General features: G+C 33.8%; 1 long non-coding RNA gene across 1 annotated transcript; it reads left to right on the top strand.

The window, feature by feature from the left end:
- The first annotated feature begins 15,458 nt into the window (after positions 1-15,458).
- LOC121210121 (uncharacterized) lies at positions 15,459-18,308 on the top strand. The gene is made up of 2 exons (XR_005905230.1): positions 15,459-17,998; positions 18,102-18,308. It is a non-coding gene; the product is annotated as an uncharacterized lncRNA (long non-coding RNA).
- Positions 18,309-26,595: the final 8,287 nt, after the last annotated feature.

Raw genomic sequence — 26,595 nt, 5'->3', positions numbered from 1 at the left:
TCTTTCAATTAGTGGGTTGTTTTTTAACAGCTAGTGTCATCTATTTTCCAGCAATGAAAAGTACAATGGCAAACCTGTGACATCCTGTCCGTGGTGTTCAAATTCGAGATTTAGGGGAAAAAAGGTATTTGTTTAAATTTTTTCATATTATGGATATGGAAAGGGTTTTAAAGGGTTCACCATGGACCTTTAACAACCATTGACTGTTGCTATACAAGTTGCAAGGCAGGGAAGATCCATTGAAAGTCCCTTTAATTTTTTCACCCTTTTGGGTTCAAATCCATGATATTCCTTTTGGTTTTTTCTCTGAACAATTGGCGTTGCAAATTGGGAATTTCATTGGGGTTTTTATGGAGTATGATGGTTCTAAGTTGGGGAAAGAGAATTACAATTTTATGAGAATTCGAGTTTAAGTAGATATAAGGCGATCTTTGAGAAGAAAGAACCAACTTATGTTTAATGGTCAGTGTTCATATGTTCGATTTAAATATGAACAACTGACTCTCTTTTGCTTCTATTGTGGTCGTTTGGGATATAGTGATTCATTTTGTGAAGCAAAAATAGCATTAGGGGTCAAAGTAGCAGAAATGGGATGCGATATAACGTTGTGGGCTCAGTCTCGAAGGGCCTTGACTATGAAGAGTGTTTGGTTACGTAAGGAAGGAGAAGAAGTATGGGGTGAGAATCAGGAGGGACGTCCAATGTCAGGAAATAATCTAGGAATTCCTGATACGATATTAGGAATTAGAAGCAATATAGATCCCATTTTGGGAATAAATTTAGAAGGGAGAAGGTATAAATCTCGCATTCAATGAGAGAACTCAGGGATGGCGGATAGTTTTAATGCTATGGATCATGATCTTGAGGATAGTGTATTGATGAGGGAGGAAGGAAACAAACGACCGAGAGGGGATGTTGAAGGATTGACAGGAAAAGATAGGGTAAACTTCATGGATGGGAGAAATAAGGGTATAAAAGAACCCACCCATTTATTATCGGTGGCTGCCAAAAGGCAAGCCGACCGAGCACAATGAAAATCTTAACCTGGAATGTCCGTGGCTTGGGAAGCCAACAGACAGTTCAAAGACTTCGACATACGTTGAAGTTATATAATCCCCAACAGGTCTTCTTTATGGAGACAAAAATTGGCAAGAGTCAAATGGAAAAAGTTTGAAGAAGTTGTGGTTTTTTAAATGGGATTGAAGTCAGATCACGTGGTTCTAGAGGTGGATTGTGTTTAGGATGGAAATGAGATGTCAGTGTTTTACTCCAAATCTATTCGATTAGCCATATTGATGTGATAGTTGATGATGTAAATGAAGGAACCAAATGGAGATTTACCGGATTTTATGGTTCTTATCATAATAATAGAGATGCTACGTAGGTTCTTTTAAGACAACTGAGTGAAACTGAGGAACTCTCGTGGTTGGTAAGTGGGGATTTCAATGAGATCATGTATGGATGTGAGAAAAGAAGGGGATCACCGCGGGAGGAACGAAGAATGGAAGCATTTAGAAGGGCGTTAGAGGATTGCAATTTAATGGATATTGGCTTTTCTGGGAATTGGTTTACATGGGAAAGGGGTAATTTGCCAGAGACGAATATTCAAGAACGGTTGGATAGAGGTGTAGCTACTGATAGCTGGTTAGCTTTGTTCCCAGATTTTTAAGTCAAGCATCTGCCACATTCCTTCTCTGATCATTGTCCATTGCTCATCAATACTAAACGTGAAGATAAGAGGTGTGTAATGAGAAAGTTCAAATTTGAAGCATGATGGGTGTTAGAAGAATCATTTATGGGTGAAGTCAAGAATATCTGGGAAATTTCCTCAGGTGACTTACTAAACAAGTTACAAGATGTCCAAAGAGGGTTGCTCAAATGGGCGACTAGAATCCGATACAATAGAAAAGCAAAGAAGGAGATGTTACATTTAAAGCTGACAAAATTGTTAGGAGAAGACAGAAGCGAAGAGAATTTGGCAGATCTTATTAATACGAAGATAGACCTTAATTTTGAGATTGAAAAGGATGAGAGGTATTGGGAGCAATGGGCGAGAGTTAACTGGTTGAAACTAGGGGATAAGAATACTGCCTTTTTTCATAGGCAGGCAACACAAAGATGAAGAAAGAATTGTATCCGAAAGCTATAATATGATGATGGGAAGGAAACTGAAGTTATTAAAGAAATGGAAGGGATAGCAAGATCATATTTTCAGGAGCTGTTTCTAGCTGGAAAGAGAGGAAACTATGATCACATTCTGTCAAGCATTGATCGATGCATTTTTTAGGAGGATAATTCAAAACTTAGGGCTAACTTTACAAAGGAGAAAATTCTTGATGCATTGAAAGAGATGGGTCCTACAAAAGCACCAGATGAGAACGGTTTTCCAGCATTTTTCTAACAAAAATGCTGGCCAATTATTGGCGAGGATGTCATGTCTTATTGTCTCAACGTGTTGAATGAAGGTACGGATCTAAGTTTAATTAACAAGACAAATAGTGTTAATCTCAAAAATCGTGAATCCCTCTAATATTACACAATTTCGTCCTATTAGTTTGTGTAATGTATTATAAAAATTGATAGCAAAAGTTATTGCAAATCTTCTCCGATTAGTGATAGATAAATGTATTGATTTAGCACAAAGTGCTTTTGTGCCAAGGAGACTGATTTTTGATAATGTGATTCTGGCTTACGAACTTATTCTTACTTTGAAACATTAAAGAGTAGGGAAGAAAAGTTTTATGGCAGTTAAATTGGATATGAGCAAGGCATATGACGGGGTTGAATGGGGCTTCGTCGAAAGGGTCATGAAGAAAATGTGTTTTGACTCCGATTAGATAGACTTGATAATGAAATGTGTTACTACAGTTTCTTACTCGGTAATTTTTAATGGTTTTACTGGTTCCACCTTCAATCTTTCTAGAGCTCTTAGACAAGGAGACCCACTTAGCCCATTTTTATTTCTATTCTGTAGGGAAGGCCTATCTAGTCTTATGAGATCAGCATTGAAGGATAAAATCATCCGTGGTATCAAGGCAAGCAGAAGTGGTCCACAGGTTTCACATTTATTATTTGCGGATGATTGCATTCTGTTTGGTGAGGCTACAGAAAGGGGTGATTTTTTTAAAGTAAGTGTTGCACGAATATGAAGGTTGTTAGGAACAGAAGGTTAATTTTTCCAAATCTACGATTTTTTTCAGCGCAAACACTCGAGAAAGGGATATAAGCTTGGTAACTAGAGTACTTGAGGTACGCTGTTCAACTAATCCTGAACGATATTGAGGTTTGCCTAATTTGGTGGGGAGAAAGAAACGAGCGTCTTTTCAACATTTGAAAGACAAAATGCAACAGAGGATTGATAATTGGAGTATTAAACATCTTTCCCAAGATGGTAAGGAGGTTTTCATTAAAGCGGTTATTCAATCCATTCCTACTTATTCTATGTCGTGCTTTCTACTTCCGAAGTCCCTATGTACGAAATTGGAGAGATTAATCGCAAAATTTTGGTGGCAAAAAAGTAGGGATAAGAAAGACATTTATTGGTGTGCCTAGAAGGATATGTGTACTTCCAAAGAAAAAGGTGGTCTTGGATTCCGAAAACTTGATAATTTTAATATTGCGTTATTAGCTAAACAGGGTTGGCGTTTAATTACTCATCCGAATTCTTTGTTAGCTTGGGTTTTGAAAGCCAAAGTATTATGCGTCAACAGATTTTTTAAAGGCGCGATTAGGAAATCTACCTTCGCTTACTTAGAAAGGTATCTGGTCTGCCAGAGGAGTCCTGGAAAAAAGATTGCTGGAGGATAGACAAGGGGAATTGTATCTCCATATGGGATGATCGTTGGATACCAGGTTACGACGAGGAAATGTTACAGCATCAAAGAGGAAATACAGATATTAAGTTAGTCTCAGACTTGATTGAGGAAGGAAATAGAACATGGAAAACATATTTAATTTTTAATACCTTAGATGAGGATATTGCAAAGAATATTATGTTGATCCCTTTGGCAAGGTCTGTACATGATGATTTCCAAGCTTAGGGTGGAGAGCCATCAGGTACCTTTTCGGTTAGAAGTGCCTACAAACTATTACAAAGCACTTGTGACAGCCTAATTTGACCTTAGTCAGGAAGTGGTTTCAGGACCATAAAATTGAGTCGCAAAAATAATTAAATGTTATATTCTGTGATTATTACATGTGAAAGTGCATGTGTGAAAATTTCATGATTTGATTTTGTCATTTGTGAATGAAATTATGAAATAGAACTTATGTGAAAATTTCTGAAAATGCTATAGGCTAATTTGTAGTGCCAAATAAATAGTAGTGTAAAATAGGAGGCTTTGCATGTCAAACCTCCCATTTTATGTGTAGTGGCCGGCCAAGGTGATGGGTATTAGATAATATATGTATTTTAGCGTTATAATAATTATAATGGATGATGGTCATGATGAACAACATGTGCAAATTTTTTTTATTGAAGTTATGGCATAGGTTTAGGAATAAAATGTTTAGGAATAAAGAATAATAAGAATAACAAAAGGGAAGTAAAAGGAAGGTTTTTGTTCATTCTTGGTTCTTCGTAGCTGAAAATTGAGAGAGCAAATAGGGGAAGAAACCCTTGAATATTTGGTCACTAGGAGGAAAATTGAAGGTAAGTTCTTGGTACTTTACTTCTATTTTGATGTTCATGGGTGCTTCTTGATTATACCTTAACTCATGAAGCATGTTTTTTATTTTTGGTTGTGTTGTGAGCATTCGGTCATGAATTGAAATAAGGGAAATGGTTGTTGTTTCATGTTCTTTTGATGAATAATGGAAGATAGGTGAAGTTGAGCCAAGCAAATGAGCATGCATGTGCCTTAGATGCTAAGGGGGAAAATTGGCTAACATGTTGTGTGTGAACTTGGATAATATTGAGTAATGTTTGTGCTTTAAAATGATGAAATGGAATTTATGCTTAAGTGAAATTATAGGTATGTGATAATGGATTTGTGATATGCATGTTTAAATAACATGCATGCAAGGTATGTGTGAAAGAGTGATTTGGTAATAAATCTGCTTGGGACAGCAACAGTAACGTGATTTTAGAAAATCACCATAAATTATGGGAGATGAGTTAAAAGCATAATAAATTATGTAATTAAAGATTAATGAGTCTAGTTTATTATAAAAGAAACCGTGTAAACAAAAGGATTTCCGATAATGAGATATTTGAAGTGATGTGGGACAGGGTCAGAATGACTTATAAATCCTCTGTTCTGTTTTTATAAAATCATTATAAATTGTACAAAAATGGTCCTACGATGAAATTTATATTCTTAGACTCCTTAATGAGTCTAGTTTCAAATGAAATAAACGAGAACATATTTTGAATTCTGTACAATGAGAAATTTAATTCATAGTGAAGAGTGGTCAGATTAGTCAAACAATAAAACAAAGGAAAATTGAAGAAAAATATGGTATTGATTGGCCAACCCAAAAATTCTGAAAATTTTATGGATAAAATATATATGAGTCTATTTTCAGAGAAAATTAACGACACTTAATTTGGAATTTCGTAGCTCCAGTTATAAATGATTTAGTGACTGTTGCTCAGGAAGACAGCTTGCAGTAGAATTATAATTATGTGGTAAACATTGACAAAAAAAAATTGTTAATGAGTTACTTATTGATTTCTTATAAGCTTACTACGATCAATAGGTGTGAAAATTGAATGTATATATATTATATTTTGAAAGTGATGCTTGAATAGTTGAATAATGATTAGTTTAAAATCTTTGAATTTAAGCTCAAGAGTATAGAGGGGCAAATTCGAATAAAGGAAAAGAGAAAGTAATCGAATAGCCGTTGTAATCGTTCGGCAACCTTCGAGGTAAGTTCTTAAGTGTTTAAGCTTGATTCCCTTTTATATGCCTAAGAGTTAAATTAATATGGCAAGGAGAATGTAAATTTTATTTGGTTAATGTGCCGAATATGTAATGATTTAAAGCTATAAGCCGATTATGACTATTATGCTTAAGTTGAATTGGATTTGGAAATTTGATGCACTAAATGAGTGTTACAATGAATAAACTATGTCGTATATGTACTAGTAGAGATATTACGATTTGTGATTATTAAATATCTAAAGGAAACCATGATATGTATAAAATTATTATTATTAGTCCTTTGTGGTAGCCGAATATGACTTGGCACTAAAATGATTAAATGTGAACTTCGATGAGGTAAACTGTTAAGAGTGTGGTGCTATAAGACTATGGGCTAATACGATATGTGGATTCGTTCCGTAAAGTAAATTATTCAGGTACGAACAACCTAATTAAGTAAATGTGAATTAAATGAATTTGATGATTGGTGTGAATCGAAATGTAAATGATAGTATTCATATGAAGCTTATATCCGAATGTAGCAAATGACTACTAATGTGATATGTTGAATGAGATGTGTTAATATATGATTAAATATGCATGATATTTGATGTGTATCCGAGCTTAAAGACCCGCAGGCTATATGCTAGAATTATATTCGGGTTAAATCCCGCAGGCTTTGTGCTAGTATTATATCCAGGTTAAATCCCGCAAGCCTAGTGTTGGTATTATATCCAAGTTTAAAGTCCCGTAGGCTTCGTGCTGGTGTTATGTTCGGGTTTTATACCTCGCAGGCCAAGTGTTAGTGAATTTGATAAAGTATATGACTACGAAATCCTATGCTAAGATGATAAATTGACCTCGTATTACACATTAAGTGATTCTGGTATGTGATACATATATATATTATATGTGAGATTGATCTGACGGGTGAGAAGCATATGAAAAAATGTTGTAAATTCATATGTATATTTGTATATGTGTGCATTCAGTTATTATGTAAAGTTACAAGATAGTTTTCGGTATGCCATTTAACTATGAATGTTGAAAGTAAGTGTGGGTAAGAAATGATACACTAGTGAAATTTGAAAGAATTAAAGTTAATCCGGAAGCTTGTAAATACTATGTTTATATGAGTTTGAGTATAAACGGAGTAAAATGATATGTGTTTGTGCATAATCGACCAAATAGTATTGTACTCAGAAAGTGTTATGTGATTTCGAACATTTGGTTTGTTTTTAAGTTCAACTGTTTAAATTGCTTAAGACTTACTAAGCTTATGAAAGCTTACTTTGAATGTTATGTTCCTCTGTTTATTTTTGTAGATCGTTGACTCTTACTATTAACTCGGGGTCGTCAGCACTTCGTCACACTATCTACTATTGAAGTAATCATGTGATTTGGACTTAGCTTATGGCATGTATAGGATAGACTATAAGTAGAATGATATTTTGACTATTGTATATAAGCCATGCGAATATGGCATCTTATGGAAGTTTACTTTTATAAGTTTTAAATTCGATCTTTGTTTGTGTCTATTAGTTATATAAATAAATGATCTTTTATTTAAGAAAGGGTTCAAAATTTTACCGTTCTGATCAGATTCCTAATTTCTGGTAACGTCTCGTCCTATTCCGGCGACGATTACGGGATAAGGGTGTTACAGGACTACTCTTCCTAGTGATAATATTTTAGAGACCGAAAACACAGCTTTTTACAGAAAACTACGGGATTTACACATTCCTTCGAAAATTAAAGTTACAATCTGGAAAATTTCCTGGAATTATATCCCTACGCTAGATAATCTGAAATTGAAGCGAGTTACAAATGAAGCCTGGTGCCCCAGATGTCGGTAGTTAGAGGAAGACAGCAATCATGTTTTCAGAATATGTCCTACATCGGCAGCAGCTTGGAGGTATTTAAATTTCTCTTGGGTGCTTAATAATAGCATTCAGAGTATTTGGGAGTGGCTCACCTGGGTCTTTAAGCGAGGAACAACCGAACAGTGCCGATTATTTTGTTGTGGGCTTTGGCTTCTCTGGTCAAACAGGAATCAATTGCTGCACGAAAGTAAAAATAGATCAGGCAGAGAAATCTCTCGACAAATAAATAGTTATGTCTCAGAGTTGCAAAGCTTAGAAAAAAATTACTTATCTCTGATTTAGGAAGGATTTTTACCCATGAAGATCAAAGGACGAGAGTAGTCATTTTTTTCGATGAGGCTTTTGACCAACATCTCTCCAGGTCTGCCTCGGGGCTGCTTGTTCGTGACACGCGAGGGGATATTTTGGTTTCAAAGTCGGTTATCCATGAGAATGTCGCCTCACCGTTCGCGGCGGAAGCACATGCAGGAGCACAAGCAGTAAAGTTAGCGATTCTATTGGGTCTTCACGAATGTGACATTAATGGAGATTCAAGAACTGTTATAAAAAAATGCCAGAGTACAGACAGGGATAACTCGATTATTGGGGCTATAATAAGGGACATTCAAGATATGAAACATTTCTTCCAGAAAATAAACTTTCACCATATTCCAAAGTCAGAAAACACCTTTGCTCATGTGATTGCAAAAGAAGCGTTGAAAGAAAATGAAGGTCATTACCTGGATGGGGGAATTCCGGAGCATGTTCGAAGAGTTCTGGAAAGGAGAAGGCCACGGGCTCCAGACTGAGGAAATGAAATGATCTTTTGGAAACGTGTAGCAGAAGGCTAAAAGATTTTGGGGGATTTGAAGGGTTCTGCTGTTAAAGAGCTGTGCAGGTGCATTGAAGAGATAAGACGTTTTGGGATATAGCTGTTTTCCTATCGGCTGGAAGTTTCTAGGGCAGGTTTCCTTTTTTTAATTTTAATTTTAATTTGGTTTTGTTTGGGCTATCTTTGTTAATGTCCAGTTAGGAGGTCTTGGGCTTTCCAGGCCCGATTTTCTTTTATTTCTTATCCTTTTATGTCTGCTCCTTGGTCCATTGTTCAAGTGAGACAGTCTATGTTTTGATTCTTCTTTATAAATCCAGTCGATTTACTCAAAAAAAAAATTCAACTTTGAAATATTAATTTCCACTTTCCAGCTATGTAAATGAATTTTGTGTAATTATTATTTGTTTAAATTTAAATACTCGATATTTAATCTGTTTATAACTATAACTCTAGGGGGTGAAATCAAATCGATTCGATTATAGTTTTTTTATTTGTTTTCTGAACCATCTATTATTATTTGATTTGGTTCTTGATTTTTATTTTAAATTTTTTAGTTTATTTTAATAAAATAAACTTTTATTTTATGGATTTTGATATTATTTAGTAAAGTAAATAATTTATGTGATTTTAAAAAAAAATTTGATATAGAAACTTTGAGTTATTTTAAGAATATAATAAAACAATTAAAATGAATTATAAAGTAAATAAAAAATAGAATTCCATTTAGTTAGGATAAGCAGAAATTTGAACTTGTATTTTATAAATAATTTAAACACTTGATTTTGGGATTCTGGATTTTCTTGCTCAGCCTTAGGTTACCAGTGGGCGCGTGGACTTTTGCACCAGAAATATACATAAATATGTGTTTTAGGATACTTACACCAGAAATATTTTTTATTTATTTTATTTTCCAAATTGGAAAAAAAAATAAGAAACCTTTGGGCAACGTAATAAATAAATATCCTCTGTTTCTCAGATTGGAATACTTCAATTTTCGACCCACCCCCGATTCCCTTCTACCTTCAAATTCTTCCTTTTCTTCCCTCAATTTTTTTTTTGTATTTTATTTGACCACAACAAAAAATGTATGATTTGGGGGATGAAGTAACGATTGAAAGCTACAGAATCCCTTGGCTGATATGGATCCAAATAATCATCCTTCTACTTCTCATGCTTCTTCTTTATGGCTTCACTCTCTTCGCTTTCGATCTCCCCGAAACCTCTTCTTCTTCTTCTTCTTCATCTTCCCCTGACTCCCAGTTGGGCAAGCTACCTGGTTTCAAGCAAACTACAACCTTTTCTTCCCAGGTATCTGTTGTTCCAATAGGGTCGGAAGCGTGTAAATTATTGTACTAAAAAATCACACAAAGTTCAATTCCCAGGAAAGAGAGGTGGATCACATGGATCTCTTAAATACCAAGTCTTTCCTTAGACAGAATATCCCTTCTATAGTAATTTAATAGCACAATTAAATACTACTATTATACCCTCAAATATTGAAAGAAAAATAGGACAAGAAAGAACACAAGAGTTTTAACGAGGTTCGGTAAATTATACCTACGTCCTCGGGCACTAACACCAGATGATAACTTACTGTCTCCAAAATATTACAAACAAATAGAATTCCTTAAGAATTCTCAAATGGGAGAAGAGAGAAAACTAAGAGAGAAAGATTGGTTGGGATGGTTGAAATGAGAAATGGTTAGGCCTATTTATAGTTGAGGTTCAGGGACTAACTTGCAAATGGCCTAAAAAATTAGGGACCAAAATTGCAATTATCCCATTCAACTTTAAACAACTTGCCTATCATTTTTTTTTCTTTCGGTGCCACTTGCACCTCCCATTTTTGACTTTTCAACAATCTCCACCTTGAAGATTTGATTAGGATAATCACATCTTCACACACTTCCTTCAACTCCCCAAATTCGATAAAGCTATCTTTTGTAGTGCCTCCAAATGCGCTCTCGAGCGCCATACACCTAAAGGTGCTCAAATTCTCAGGATATTAATCAAGTTCAAACAATGATTAAACTTGATTGTTGTTACCACATTGGTCATCATATCTGCGGGATTATCTGCTGTCGGAATCTTCTGAAGTAGAATTTTTCCTTTTTCAAAGACTTCCCGCACAAAGTGATATCTTACGTCGATATGCTTGGTTCTTGAATGATAGACTTGATTTTTCGCTAAATGAATAGCACTCTGACTGTCACAATATAGACTAATGTGACTTTGAACAACTCCCAAGTCTTTCAATAATCCATTAAGCCAAATAGCCTCCTTAACAGCTTCTGTAACTGCCATATATTCTGCCTCTGTAGTAGACACAGCTACTGTAGACTGTAAGGTAGACTTCCAACTCACTGGGGCTTTCGCAAGAGTAAACAGATACCCCGTAGTTGAACGACGTTTATCTAAATCACCAGCAAAGTCAGAATCAACATATCCAACTACAAACTGACCAAGTGCTTCATCCTGTTCAAAAATTAAACCAACATCTACGATTTTTCGAAGATACCGTAGAATCCATTTCACAGCTTGCCAATGTCCTTTTCCAGGATCATGCATATACCTGCTCACAACTCCAACAGCTTGTGAAATGTCAGGCCTCGTACACACCATCGCATATATCAAACTCCCAACTGCATTAGCATATGGGACTTTCGCCATATATTCTCTTTCATCTTCAGTCTTCGGAGATAATTGAGCACTAAGTTTCAAATGAGAAGCAAGTGGGGTACTTACATGTTTTGTGTTTTCATTTACACCAAAACATTGTAATACCTTTTTCAGATATTGCTTCTGATTTAAACAGAGCTTGCCTCTCGGTCTATCTCTACTTATCTCCATGCCGAGAATCTTCTTGGCCTCACCTAGATCTTTCATCTCGAACTCTTGATTCAACTGAGCCTTCAGCTTATCTATCTCATTTTGGCTCTTTGAAGTGATTAACATATCATCAACATACAAGAGTAGATAAATGAAAGATCCGTCATGCAGCTTCTGCAAATATACACAATTGTCATATTTGCTTCTTGTGTACTTCTGCCTTCTCATAAAGCTATCAAATCGCTTGTACCACTGCATCAGGGATTGCTTCAATCCATATAGCGATTTGTTCAGCTTACAAACCCAATTTCTACCACCAGCATCTGTGTATCCTTCGGGCTGAGTCATATAGATCTCCTCTTCTAACTCACCATGTAAGAAAGTCGTCTTAACATCAAGTTGAGCTAGCTCCAAATTCAGCTGTGCTACCAAGGCCAACAAAATTCTAATGGAGGAATGTTTCACAACAGGGGAAAATACATCATTATAGTCAATTCCCTCCTTCTGAGTGTAGCCTTTAGCTACCAATCTTGCCTTGTAGCGAATATCCTTCTTGCTAGGAGATCCATCTTTCTTTGCGAATACCCACTTGCATCCGATTGCCCTTTTACCTTTCGGTAATTGCGCCAACTCCCAAGTATTGTTCTTCCGGAAAGACTGCATTTCTTCATCCATGGCGCTTTTCCATTTATCACTTTCTAAGCTTTGCATTGCTTCTTGATAAGTGATAGGAATATCATCAACAACGGGAAGGGCGTAGACCATCATATCAGTAAATCGAGCAGGTTTACGAATTTCTCTCTGTGGCCTTGCAACTGCAACTGGTTCTGGTGTACTTAGTGGTTCTTGGGTCAGAACCTCTTCAATCTCTAATTCCTCCATTGTGGCTGGAGAATTAGACTTATTAACTGGGCAAATCCCCATCTGCTCAAACTCTACCTGTTTTGGAGTACACTCCACCTGCTGTGGAGTATTGCTCGTCTGAATATCTTTATCTGCTACCTTTTTCAATGTGGCAGATTCATCAAAGGTAACATCTCTGCTATAGATCATTTTCTTTGTGCTTAAACACCAAAGACGAAATCCCTTCACTCCAGAAGTGATTCCCATAAAGAGAGCTTTCTTTGCCCTCGGATCTAACTTTGACTCCTTCACATGGTAATATGCAGTGGTTCCAAACACATGTAAGGAATCATAATCTGTAGCCGGTTTTCCAGACCATACCTCCATAGGAGTTTTTCTTTCTAATGCAGATGATGGCAAACGATTAATAAGATGGCCAGCGTATGTCACAGCCTCAGCCCAAAATTGCTTGCCCAACCCAGCATTGGACAACATACATCGAACTTTCTCAAGCAATGTTCGATTCATACGCTCTGCCAATCCATTCTGTTGTGGTGTATCCCTAACTGTGAAGTGTCGAACAATACCATCTCTTGGCACACATCGAAGAACGGATCACTTTTATATTCCCCTCCATTTTCCGTCCTAAGCCGCTTGATTTTCTTGCCAGTCTGGTTTTCGATCATAGTTTTCCATTTAAGAAAAACTCTAAGCACTTCATCCTTAGTTCTCATGGTATACACCCAAACTCTTCTGGAAAAGTCATCAACAAAAGTAACAAAGTAGTGTTTTCCTCCCAATGAAGGTGTCTTGGAAGGCCCCCACACATCTGAGTGAACATATTCCAAAATACCTTTTGTATTATGGATAGCAGTACCGAATTTCACTCTCTTTTGCTTTCCCAGAACACAATGCTCACAAAATTTTAATTTGTAAGCCTTTGCACCTTTCAACAATCCTTGCTTTGCCAGAATTTGCAAGGATTTTTTGCTGGCATGTCCCAACTTCATATGCCACAACTGCATTGAGTCCAATTCTTTGTTACCAGAAGCTGTAGCGACTGCTCCAATAACTGTACTACCTTGGTAGTAATACAAGTTATTTTTCCTGATGCCCTTCAATATCACAAGTGCGCCAGATGTCACTTTCAAAATCCCATCTCTCATAGTAACAACTGAACCATTGGATTCCAAGGCTCCCAATGAGATGAGATTTTTTTTCAAACTGGGCACGTACCGAACATCAGTCAGAACTCTGGTTGATCCATCTTGATTCTTTAATTGGATTGAACCTATCCCAACAGTTTTACAGGCATTGTCATTGCCCATATAAACAACTCCTCCATTTAGTTCTACTAAATCAGAGAACCACTCCCGGTTAGGGGACATATGATAGGTACAACCCGAATCCAATATCCACTCATCTGAATGGAACGACGATGATGATGCAACTAGTGATAGTTCAGAGTCACTAGTATCATGCTTAGCAACACAAGCATCTACAGCAGCTTTTCCCTTATTCTTCAGCTTTGGACAATTTTTCTTCCAGTGGCCTTTCTCATGACAAAAAGCACATTCATCTTTCCCGAGTCTGGACTTTGACTTTGATCTCCCCTTTTGAGTTTTCTTCCGAGTGTATGAACGACCTCGGACTACTAAAGCTTCTGTATCTCTGATTGAGTTTTTCTGTTTGTCCTTCTTTCTCTGTTCATAACTGTATAAGGTCGCACAGACTTCGCTCAGAGATATATCACTCCTGCCATGAAGTAGAGTAGTTTCTAGGAACTCAAACTCCTCAGGAAGTGACCCCAACAGCATCAAAGCCAAATCTTCATCTTTGAATGTCTCATCCTTATTCAGCAAATCAGTGACTAACTGATTAAATTTGGTGATGTGATCATTCATTGTGGTACTTGGGACGTATGTGAAGCGAAACAGTCTTTTCTTCAAGTGGAGCTTATTTTGACTGTTTTTCTTCAAAAATTTTTCTTCAAGTGCCACCCACAACTTATTTGCAGAAGTCTCCTTTGAAAAAGCATACCTCTGCTCTCGAGAAAGGCATGATCGAATTGTGCCACATGCCAACCGATTGATCGCCTTCCAATCTTTCTCCTGTACATCATCTGGTTTCTCTTCATCAATGGCAATGTCTAGACCCTGCTGAAAAAGGGCATCTAGAACCTCACTTTGCCACATACCAAAATGGCCTGTGCCATCAAAGATCTCCACGGCCAGTCTGGTTTTTACAATTGTCGGTCTTGTCCACATGGACGATGTTGAAGCTCCTACACCGACCGTTTTCTCCATAATCTTTCAATATACCTAAGGAAATCTTTTTTGATGTGGAAGATCAGTTTAAACTGCAACCACAGAGCATACTACGATTAACCTTCGGCTCTTGATACCACTTGTTGTTCCAATAGGGTCGGAAGCGTGTAAATTATTGTACTAAAAAATCACACAAAGTTCAATTCCCAGGAAAGAGAGGTGGATCACATGGATCTCTTAAATACCAAGTCTTTCCTTAGACAGAATATCCCTTCTATAGTAATTTAATAGCACAATTAAATACTACTATTATACCCTCAAATATTGAAAGAAAAATAGGACAAGAAAGAACACAAGAGTTTTAACGAGGTTCGGTAAATTATACCTACGTCCTCGGGCACTAACACCAGATGATAACTTTACTATCTCCAAAATATTACAAACAAATAGAATTCCTTAAGAATTCTCAAATGGGAGAAGAGAGAAAACTAAGAGAGAAAGATTGGTTGGGATGGTTGAAATGAGAAATGGTTAGGCCTATTTATAGTTGAGGTTCAGGGACTAACTTACAAATGACCTAAAAAATTAGGGACCAAAATTACAATTATTCCATTCAACTTTAAACAACTTGCCTATCACTTTTTTTCTTTCGGTGCCACTTGCACCTCCAATTTTTGACTTTTCAACAGTATCCACTTCTTCCTTTGTTCTTCATCCAGCCCCCCTTCTTCATTTTTATTCAATTGGGTCTTACACATGGCTTATTTTGAGTTAATATTTTCTTCGCCAAGAAGAAAGAAACGTTAGATATTAAGAAATATTTATTTTTTTGAAAAAATGAAAAATGGGTAGCAGGGAGCTACCTGATGGTTGAAATTGACGTATAAACTGGAATTTCTTTCTATTTTCTTCAATTGTTTTGGACGAACTTTTATTATTTCCATTTTTAAATTTTTTATATTATAGACATATAGAAATGTATTATATAGTGGATTTTGGGAAAACAATGTGAAGATTATTGGGGCCCTTTTTTTTAATTATTTGATAGTATATGGGGACCCTTTCTGGTTACGTAAAACAATGAAAAAAAAAGTAAACCATTTCTAAGAAGCAATGCCTGTTCTTAGTATGATTAGAATTCCAAACGCAAACTTGAAATGTTGTCATTCATTTTGTGTGTGAATCTTGAGACTTAACCTCCAAGTTTTGTTTACATAAAGCACATTGAGGTTCTTGTTCCCGTTACTTGAAGTTCTGCTTTCGCTCTTTGCGGAATGATAATAATTGAAGCATGATTATAGTAACAGTTGTGGTTAAGGGATAATGTTTTTTCAGGTCATAGAAAGGCAGAGCATAAGGGGAGAGATAGGCATAGCAAAAACAAGAAGTAGGAGGATGGTAAGAGGAGAAGAGATGGAGGGAAGTTCAAGAAAGGAACCAAATCAGCAGGAATTGGACCTTCATCCCTGTCACTATTTCAGGCTTGCTAAACTAGCATTTCTCAAGTGTTTGGGTCTTGATTCTGATCATAACAATAATACTTCAATTACTGAACAAAGAAACCAAAGATAAGTGCATACTTCTTGTTATTTATTAAAGTTGGTGGTATACAGGGAAAAATTGTCTTCTTTTCTTGGGCCAAGAGGTAAAATTCGGGGGTGGAATATTTGCTTTGGTTATTTTAAGTTTTTCAGTTTCTTTTTTCTTTCTGAAAAAGGAAGTATTTAGTTTTGATAGTTAATATGCTTTATTAATTAAAATTCGAGTCCTTAAAAGGGAATTTTAGAGTTAATTGTAATAGACATCTCAAATTATGATATTCATTTTAAATTAGTTCTCAAATTTTTAAATATTTTAATTACATTCGCAAACTATCAATATTATATCAACTAATTAAATGACATTTCACATCTTATGCAATTAAAATTAAAGTGAAATTAAAATAAAAATGTTGCAATAAAAGTAAAAATTAAAAATAAAGTAAAATTAAAAAAGAAAGTGTGAACAATATAAAATTAAAATATCCATTCTTCTTAGAATTTTTATTTTAAATTATATCACGTAAGATCTTGCGTGTTATTTAATAGTCAAATTAATAATTTTAATGATGAAAGGACTTAATTGATATAATTTCAATAATTTAAAATTTTATTTAAAATTATTTGAAATTTAAGAATTAATTTAGAATAAAGATTGTTATAGTTTAAAGATATTTAGTACAATTAACTCATAATTTTATTTTGACTCCAACAATAAGAATTGTTCCATGTGTGATATTGTGATTACATTGAGAGATTATTTTATGAACCATTCTCACAACATTTATGGTTTATTTTCAATTATTTAATGACATTTTAAAATTAATGGCATTTTAATAATTTTTTTATGTCATTGATATATAATTTTAGTTTTTTTTTTACTTTGAACCCTGAACTCGAACTCCGGACCTTGGGGTTCTAAGGTAAAAAAATTATTTAATAGCATTTCAGTAATTCTTTTCATGTTATTAATACATAATTTTGGTAATTTTTTATATTACTAAAATTATGTATAAATGACACGAAAAAAATTTATTGAAATATCATTAAATAATTAAAAAGTGACTATAAATAATGTGATGAGAAGAGTTCATAAAATAATTTTTCCTGTTACTTTAATTTCAATTAAACATCATGTTTTAAATTGAAATGTGTTTATTAATGCTAACTTTTTTTAATTAAGAATTAGAATAATTTGGAAAATTAAGATTAAGTTAAAATCAGTAATTATATATTTAAAATATTTTATTTTTAACGAGTAAGTGTGATGAAATCGGGAGAGTCCAATAAAAATAGGATAAACTATTAAAATAGTCATTTTTGTTTGTTTCAGGTTAATTTTAGTCATTTATGTTTGAAATGTTATGTTTTAGTCGTTGAACTGTTAATTGCCGTTAATGGTGTAACGAAAAGATGCCGTGGCATGTTAAATCATAATTTCAAATGAAAATTTTAGGTTAAATTATACAATTAGTCCCTATATTTTTTCGTTATTAGCCATTTAATTTTTTTCTTTTATGTTCTTTTAGCTTTCCTTTTTCCTTTTTTTTTCTTTTTCATTCTCTTTTGCTTCTCCCTCTATTTTCCTCATTTTTCCCTTTCAGATGATCCTTGCCATCGATGCTCCATCTCTCCCTTATCTAACAATGACTCCTAACCTGCCAGTTCTCATCATTGCCTCTTACCGACACTTCAAACATTGACCCCAATAATAAAATGGGTTCTTTTTCCAACACTTTCGTAAAATAGGTCTATGGAATCACTGTTGGTTTGATCTTAGGTGCAATCTATTGGTGGAACTCAACTTTAACTTCGGATTGGGGTTTTACTTTTTTCAGGAAACCCTTTTTGTCTTTCTCCAAATGGTCAATGGAAAGTGATGAATCTACCACCAATGGTTTGAAAACCGTGTTTCATAAAGTAGCCCTCCCTGACTATAACTCTAAGTTCATCTTGAGAGGTTATTGCTCTTCTTTCAAGTTTTTCTCAATCATTTTTTTTTTGCTTTTAATTAGTAGTAAAATGAAAAAAAAATGATTGTACATTTTCATTTTCCATTGTAGAGGTGTATAGAAGGAAAGTTTTCTTTAACTATGAGAAGCGATTAAGATTGCGGAGTCTATCGGAAAAGGGTAAATGGTTGAATACTTTGTGGAATATATTTGGTTTACTTGCCTTTAGATTGTAAAGATACTGCATTTTGCATTGAGTTAGTAATTTGTATTTGGTTTTTGTAAGGTATCTTATGGATATTGTTGTTATTTACTCTTTGTTGGGTCTTCATGTCACTTCATGCTTGCAGGTTTTTGAGTATTTTGCCTCTTTTCAAATCTTGAAAGGGGAACTGTTCATGAGACCAGTTGATCTAATGCAAGCTATGGTTCCTTTTTTCCTCCATCTAAATCCCACCTTGTTAGAGATGGTTATTTGACAAGGGAAAGATAAAAACAACATAAAAGAAAAAAAAATTAATTACTCAAAACGAATTGGGGACCAATTATATAATTTAGCCTAAAATTTTTGTTTGAAATGATGATTTAACGTGTCATGTTAGCTTACTATTACACCATTAATTTCCATTAACGACTAAATGTTACAACATGATAACGTAAGCGACTAAAACGTAACATTTCAAACATAAGTGACTAAAATATAACTTGAGGTAAACAAAAGTGACTATTTTGGTAGTTTACCCTAAGAAATATAAATCAAGAAAATCATATGAATGCTTGATTGATAGTCAAACCATATGAAAGAAAGGAACTGTGTTCGTTTGAATCAAGTCTTCACTACCAAATAAGTGAAGTAATGAGGACTTGCATCGGGGCTCAGGCAGACATAAGCACACTGGAATATAGGCAAACCATCGAAGCAAAAAGAACTCTTTGATGAGTTTCTTTCCAAGCTTTTGCTTCACCGGTGATAGAAATGTTTCTATTGATTTAAATTAATATCTATTTTCACAATATTCACTTTAGAAATAAAAAGTTAAACAACTCAGGTTAAATTTAAATTATTAGAGTTAATTGCATTAGATATCTCCAAACTATCACCCTCATTGTAAATTAGTCTTTAAACTTCAAAGCATTTTAATTATATCTTTAAACAATTGATGTTATATCAATTAAGTCTTTCCATTATTAAAACCATTAATTTAACTGTTAAATGACACATCAAATTTTATGCGGTATAATTTAAAATGAAAATTTTAAAGAAAAGTAAAACATAGGCACATAACTTTCAATAGTAAAAAGTAAAAATAAAGTAAAACCGAAAAAGGAGAAAGTGAATGGTAACGTTTTTGCAGAAGCTTTGGAAATATAAAAATGAAAATTTTTACAACATCTATTTCGACAATATTCATTTCTTTTCTTTAAAAATTTCATTTTAAATTATGCACTGAAATATGATGTCTAATATAACGGTTAAATTGATGATTTTAGTAGTGGAATAACCTTATGGATATAACATTTATAGTTTGAGAATGTAATTAGAATGTTTTAAAGTTTGGGGGCTAATTTATAATAAGGGTTATTATTTGGAGATTATGATGTAATTAACTTAAAGTATTATTTAGAAATTAATGTTTTATTTATTTTTCCCCAAAAATATATAAAAATTATAAAATTATTTTAAAAATATATAAGATGTAATTTAATATTTATAAATTAACTAACAATCTTTTGGTCAAATGTAAGTTATTATATGAAAAATATTTAGCAATTTAATATATAAAATTTAAATCAATATGCTAAAGGCTTATGATAGGATAAACTAGAGTTTATTTCTCCGAGTAATGGAACATATGAGGTTCAAGACGAAATAATAACAATTAATTCACTAGTGTATTAGCACGGTATCGTATCAAGTCCTTATCAATGTTAGCCTGTCAACACAATTCAAATCTCACTAAAGGCTATGACAAGGTGACTCGTTTTCTCCATATCTCTTTCTGTTGTGCCATGTTAAATATGACTCCTATTTTCAGTCAAATTTGAAAAATAATCTTTCAGTTAAACTCTGTTTACTTCAATCAAACACTGATTAGTTTAGATTATTTTATTATTATTTGACCTATGAATTTAGCCTATAAATAGACTCTTTTACAACCTTAGAAAAATACACCTATTAGAGATTAGAACTCATAACACATTTAGAGAATTTTGTGTTTACGTTTTGAGGGTTCTTTATTTTTGGGTTTATTGGGTTTAGTCTTTATCTCCATCTTTTGTACTCTTCTTTCTTGTTATAGGCCAATTTTGGGTCGTTTATAAATTACTCGGGCCCAAATGCCCAATCATTAAACCCAAAACCCATTTACATAGAACCCTAAAACCCACCAGCTCACTACTTCTAAAACCCAACACCCAATACATTAAATCCCAAACCCCTTAAACCATCTAACCCATCCTCAGTCCAAATACATTTATATCCAAACCCATCCCCAAAACCCAACAGATTAAACCCAAAATTTTACCAAACCCAACATACATCAGCCTGTTTACCTTCAAACCCATTTACAACCATCAGCCCAATACCCATTAGCCCAATTACCCAAACCCACTTGAAACCTCAAACCCAAAACAGAAAATACCTAACCCTAGCATTCGGAGCCGAATTAGCCTCCCCACTTGCCTTCTGCCCCCAACCACCCTCTGTCACCACCACTATGGCCACCATTCCTCTGCACCTGCAAGGAGTTAAGATGAAAAGACAGTAAATAATAAAAAAGGTTTGTAAATACTATAAAAAGCTGTCAAAACAACAAATGTGGGGATTCGAGAAATTTTTGATAAAAAGAAAAAACATTCGATTCTAAAACAGCAAAAACAGAATAGCAATTCCAGTTATACGAAATCACAACTATCATACCAAATCAGAAGACCCAAGGTACTAAAATCGAAAGCTAAAAAAACCCTAAGGTGACTATTGTTTTCTGTTTTTTTTCGTTTTTGTTTATACATTCAATCTACTCTATTTATATTTATATACATAAATATATAATAAAAATAAAAATACAAAAAAATAAAAAAAGAGAGCTTTTTACCTTTTCCCGCCACCATGCACGGTGGCTGGCGCCGACGCCGGTGATGGTTTGGAAATCGGACCGGTGACCGGCCGAGGCCGGATTCCCTCCCCCTCCCCCTCTTCTCTCCTCCTTTTTTTTCTTTTTTTTCCTCACCCTGGTTTCAAATGAATTTTAAAAAAATTTGGCTTTTATAGGGACCAAAACGGTGCGTTTTGGTCTCCCGATTAAAAATGAAAAACGACGTCGTTTTGGCCACCCGACCCGTTCCAATTAGGATCCGCGTGTTTTTTAAACGGAAGGGCAATTTGCGCATTTAACCCTTCCGCTTTTTCATGCATTTACAATCAGTTTTTTTTTGCTTTTAATTCGGCCCTAAATTCTGTCGAGCTTTTCAATTTAGTCCCTGGCCATGCGCATCATTTTAAATGCTTCGGGCAAATTGCCCTTTTGGCCCCCCACAGTTTCATGCGCGTTCTAATAAGTCCTTTCCTCCTTATTTTCTTTTAAATTAGACCCAAAATTTAGTTTCCCAATTCAATTTAGTCCATTTTTTAACCTTTTTTTGTTATTCTACTTTAATTTTATTATTATTATTATTATTATTATTATTATGTTGTGTTGTTATATATATCTTTAATACATATATGAATATATTTAGGTAATATTATTAATAATTATTATTATTTCTAATGTGTCTATATTATGTATTATATTATGTATATATATATTTATACATTATATATACTTTAAATATTATATCTTATATACTATTATGTATATTTTTAGTATATATATATTTGTGAAGCATTATCAATAGTTTTATTATTATTATTATTTTTAATATATATATATATTGTGTATATATTTTAATACTACATTATATATATATTTTTATATTATGCATATATTTCAAATATTATATATTAAGTATTTCTAATATCCTTATTATTTACACCCATATACGTACGTATCTATGTAGCATGTTAATAAATTCATTTTGTATTGTTATCATTGCTAATGTATATGTATATATCATATATGTTTTATATATATTATGTATATATATTTTCAATATTATTAGTTATATTTTTATATACTATTCTATGTACATATTTCCATATCATCTTATGTATATATATTCTTAAATACTATTATATGTATATGTATATTTTTAATACCATATTGTGCATATATTATTATTACATTTGTTTTATTCCTACTATATTTATTATTAATATTAGTACATATATTTTATTGTTCTTGTATACATATTTTATATATAGTATTATTTTCATATATCCTTATAGTTATTACTATACTTATTATTTTATACTAATGTTATTATGTATTCATTTTAAAATATATATATGTATTTATGTAGTATTATCAATGTATATAATTTTTTATGTTATTAGTATTTATAATGTACCTTGTATATATTCATTGTGTATATTATATAGGTATACATTATGTATGTATTTTAGTATTACTATGTATACACTTTCCACTCTTATCATTACATATACTTTAATATATATCTAACACTATTAATATTTTAATATCAAGCTTATATCACTTTATTTCTTATATGTTTATATATATGTTTGTTCTTTTTTCGCGTTTAACAATATTGTTAGCATGTTTAGTATTACATACGTTGCTATTGTTTTAATATTATTATCATAGTTATTATTTGTTTTGATGTATTTCTAACTCTTATTTTTTTGTTTCCCGCTCACTTTATATCCTCTCATTGTTCACCGTTTCAAAAATGTTTATTCATGTTTTTATTTATTTCAATAATCAAGGTAACGTACCGGTTTAACATTAAGTCATCGATTTCATCGCTATGTTGAGTGAACATCAATCGACTCGTGTTAAAACGGTATGTCCTTCTAAAAAACCGAAAAACTAAAATTTTTTGTCTTTTCAACCGGATCACGAATAAATCTTACATTGAACTCGTATTTTTGAAAATCAAGACAACGCGTGTTTTACAATATACCAATTTTGGGCTTCGCGAGGGTGCTAATACCTTCCTCGCGCGTAACCGACTCCTGAACCTTAATTTTTCTCTGGCTTTTTGACATAGACCTAAACTCGACCTTCTTTTTGTTTTAAAAAGAAAGAAATCTAATAGGTGTCCGATCACACCTAAGGATCGGTGGCGACTCCCTTTTTATTTCAAAATCAAACTTTAGTTTTCAAGTTTTCACTAAATCGTCATAATTAGCGACCAAGCGAAATTTTACGTCGCAACAGTTCTTTTGCCATTATAGTAAAATTATCTTTGCCCGTGGTTTTTTACCCTCTTTGGAGGGTTTTTTTCACGTTAAATCTGCGTGTTCAATTTCTTAATTTATTCCGCTATTTTTCTTGTTCGTTACTTAATCAGGTCAATCTTAATAAGTGGTATCAGAGCTAGTTCAATTTTCATAGATCAGCTTATTTAGAAATGGCAACAACAAGGTTTAAAATTGAGAAGTTCGATGGTGAGACAAATTTCAATCTGTGGCAAGTTCGGATGATGGGAATTCTAGTTCAATCTGGTTTGAAAAAGGTTGTTACCGGGAAAAAGCCTGAGAATTTAAATAAAACAAAATGGGAAGAGCTTGATGAAATGGCTTTGTCTGCAATTCAGTTGTACCTCGCAAATACGGTATTGCAGGAGGTATTGATGGAGAAGACCTCATCTGCCTTGTGGAAAAGGTTAGAAACTCTTTATGCGACTAAGTCTTTAGCTAACCGTTTAGTGTTGAAACAACGTCTATTTACGTTTCGCATGAACAAAGGTGAGCTTCTTAAAGATCACATCAGTCAATTCATTACTCTTTTAAATGATTTAAAGAACGTTGAGGTTCATATTGATGATGAAAATCAAGCTATGCTATTATTGTGCTCTTTACCTTCTTTATACAAGTCTTTTAGGGAGACCCTGATTTATGGAAGAGACAAACTCTCGTTTGAAGATGTGAAGGGTCATTTGTTGAGTAGAGACAAACTCGACAATGAGCTTCATTTGGATAGCAAGACAGATAGGTAAGCTTTTGTTTTGGTAGCATCAAAGGAACGAGACAAAAGGTTTCGCTATTGTAAAAAGTTAGGTCACGTCAAAGTAGATTGGTATAAACTGTGAAATAAAAGAGCTGCTGAGAGTAACGAGGAAGATGTAGCTGGTGCTAATTTGGCCGATGAAAACGGTGATAACTTCTTATTAGTGTCAACAAGTGATAACTCCAAGCTCACGTCCGAGTGGATCCTAGATTCAGGATGTTCTTTCCATATGTGTCCCAATAGAGAATGGTTCTCCACATACAGTTCAGTTGAAGGTGGAGTTGTGCGCATGGGAAACGATTCATCTAGTAAGGTAATTGGTATTGGTACTGTTAAAATTAAGATGCACGATGGGACAATTAGGACACTCTCAGATGTCAGGTATGTACCTGATTTATGAAAGAATCTCATCTCCTTGAGTATTTTAGACTTGAAAGGATGCAGAATCAACATCAAGTTGAGCGACATTAAAGTATCTCGTGGAGCTCTTGTTTTGTTAAAAGGTAAAAGAACCAATAGTCTTTATATTCTGGAAGGTTCTATAGTGACTGGTGAAATTGGACGTCCCTCGTGCATTACGGAGTCGAAGTCAACTCGTTTGAAGCGGAGGCAACTTGGTCATAGGAGGGAAAAAGGTATGTCTGTTTCATTGAAGAGAGGTTCTCTTTTGGATGCAAGTTTTGAGTTAGGGCACTGTGTTCATGAAAATCAGACCCGGGTTAGTTTTGATTTGGCAGTGTAAAAGTCGAAGGCTAAAAGTCTTCCAGTTTCTAAGCACAAATTCAACTCAGTTAATTCCCTGCATAGTTCAAGATAGGCTCGTGGTGGGCTTTGGCAAAGATGGCGTTGTGGAAATATGAGTCAAGGTGGAGATTTGTTAAATATGACTCCTATTTTCAGTCAAATTTGAAAAATAATTTTTCAGTTAAACTCTGTTTACTTGTTTCAATCAAACACTAATTAGTTTAGATTATTTTATTATTATTTGACTTATGAATTTAGCCTATAAATAAGCTCTTTTACAATATTAGAAAAATACACCCGTTAGAGATTAGAACTCATAACACATTAAGAGAATTTTGTGTTTAAAATTTGAGGGTTCTTTGTTTTTGGGTTTTCGGGGTTTAGTCTTTATTTTCATCTTTTGTACTATTCATTCTTTTGCCATTATAGTAAAATTATATTTGCCCGTGGTTTTTTACCCTCTTTGGAGGGTTTTTTCACGTTAAATTTGTGTGTTCAATTTCTCAATTTATTCCGCTATTTTTCTTGTTCGTTACTTAATCGGGTTGATCCTAACATGCGAAAATGTTTTGCCATTAATGCTACTACAAGCAGAACAAAATACTGAGATAAAAGTCATTCATATTAGTCGGTATGCACCACAGGTGTCTCATTTGTTGTTTATTGATGACTCATTCATTTTTTTAATGCATACTTAAGCTATTGCAAAAGAACAAAAAAAGCTATTGAGCACTTATTGTCAAATTTTTGGACTGGCAATAAACCATGCCAATTTTGAGTTGTACTTAAGTAAATCTAGATGTGCTAAAAAAAGATGTTGGGTTTCCAACATTTTAGGAGTTCACATTGTGGAAAAACCAAGCAAATATTTGGGAGTTAACCTAAGCCTTATGAACAAGAAAAATAGTTTTTCCAACCGATCTTGAATCACATGTATTATAAATTAGCAAGGTGGAAAACTAAACTGCTCTTTCCAAGAGGATAGTTGGCATTTATCTAATCTACATTAGCATCTTTACCTCTTTATACCTTATATTGTGTATAGGCCCCAAAATTAATATTGAACTCTATTGACAGAATAGTACATTCTTTTTGGTGGGATCACGATCCCTACAAACAAGGATTACACCTATGTCAATGGGATGACATCTACAACTTAGTGTATTATAGAGGTCTAGGTATCTGTTGCTCCTAAATGATAAATTATACTTTTTTAGCCAACCAAGCATAGAAAATACTTACTAATCCACAAGGCCTTATGCAAATTGCTTTATTGGTAAAATATTGCATGAAACAAAATTTTTTACAAGTACAAACAAAGCGAACAAATACGTGGACCTGAAAAAGCCTTCCGCGTAGTCATGACCTTTGCTATCAAGGATTAAATATTCAAATCTAGGAGGGCAACAATGTTTCAATGGTCAATCATGGACTCATCTTAAAGCAATCTCCCATTCAAAGCTTACGAGGTTTACCTATTAGTCATTTACAATCTACAAGTCTCGTAATATGGAACTACAATATAATTTAATTTCAATTGCACAAATCTTAGGCCTTTGAACTTTTCCTCTTGGGCATTTTCCCTAATGAAAATAGGGGGTTGTTATGTATGGAAACACAACTACTCCGAGAATTTCAATGTCAAGGAAGTTTATAGGTTCTTACAACAACAACATCTTGCGAGACAACCAAGAACATATGTGCCTATCAATTGGCAAGCGTTGTGGAAG

Source organism: Gossypium hirsutum, chromosome A02 (assembly GCF_007990345.1).
Source record: "Gossypium hirsutum isolate 1008001.06 chromosome A02, Gossypium_hirsutum_v2.1, whole genome shotgun sequence".
Lineage (NCBI taxonomy): Eukaryota > Viridiplantae > Streptophyta > Magnoliopsida > Malvales > Malvaceae > Gossypium > Gossypium hirsutum.
The sequence above is the reverse complement of the archived record's forward strand: the minus strand, read 5'-3'. Positions and strand labels throughout refer to the sequence as shown.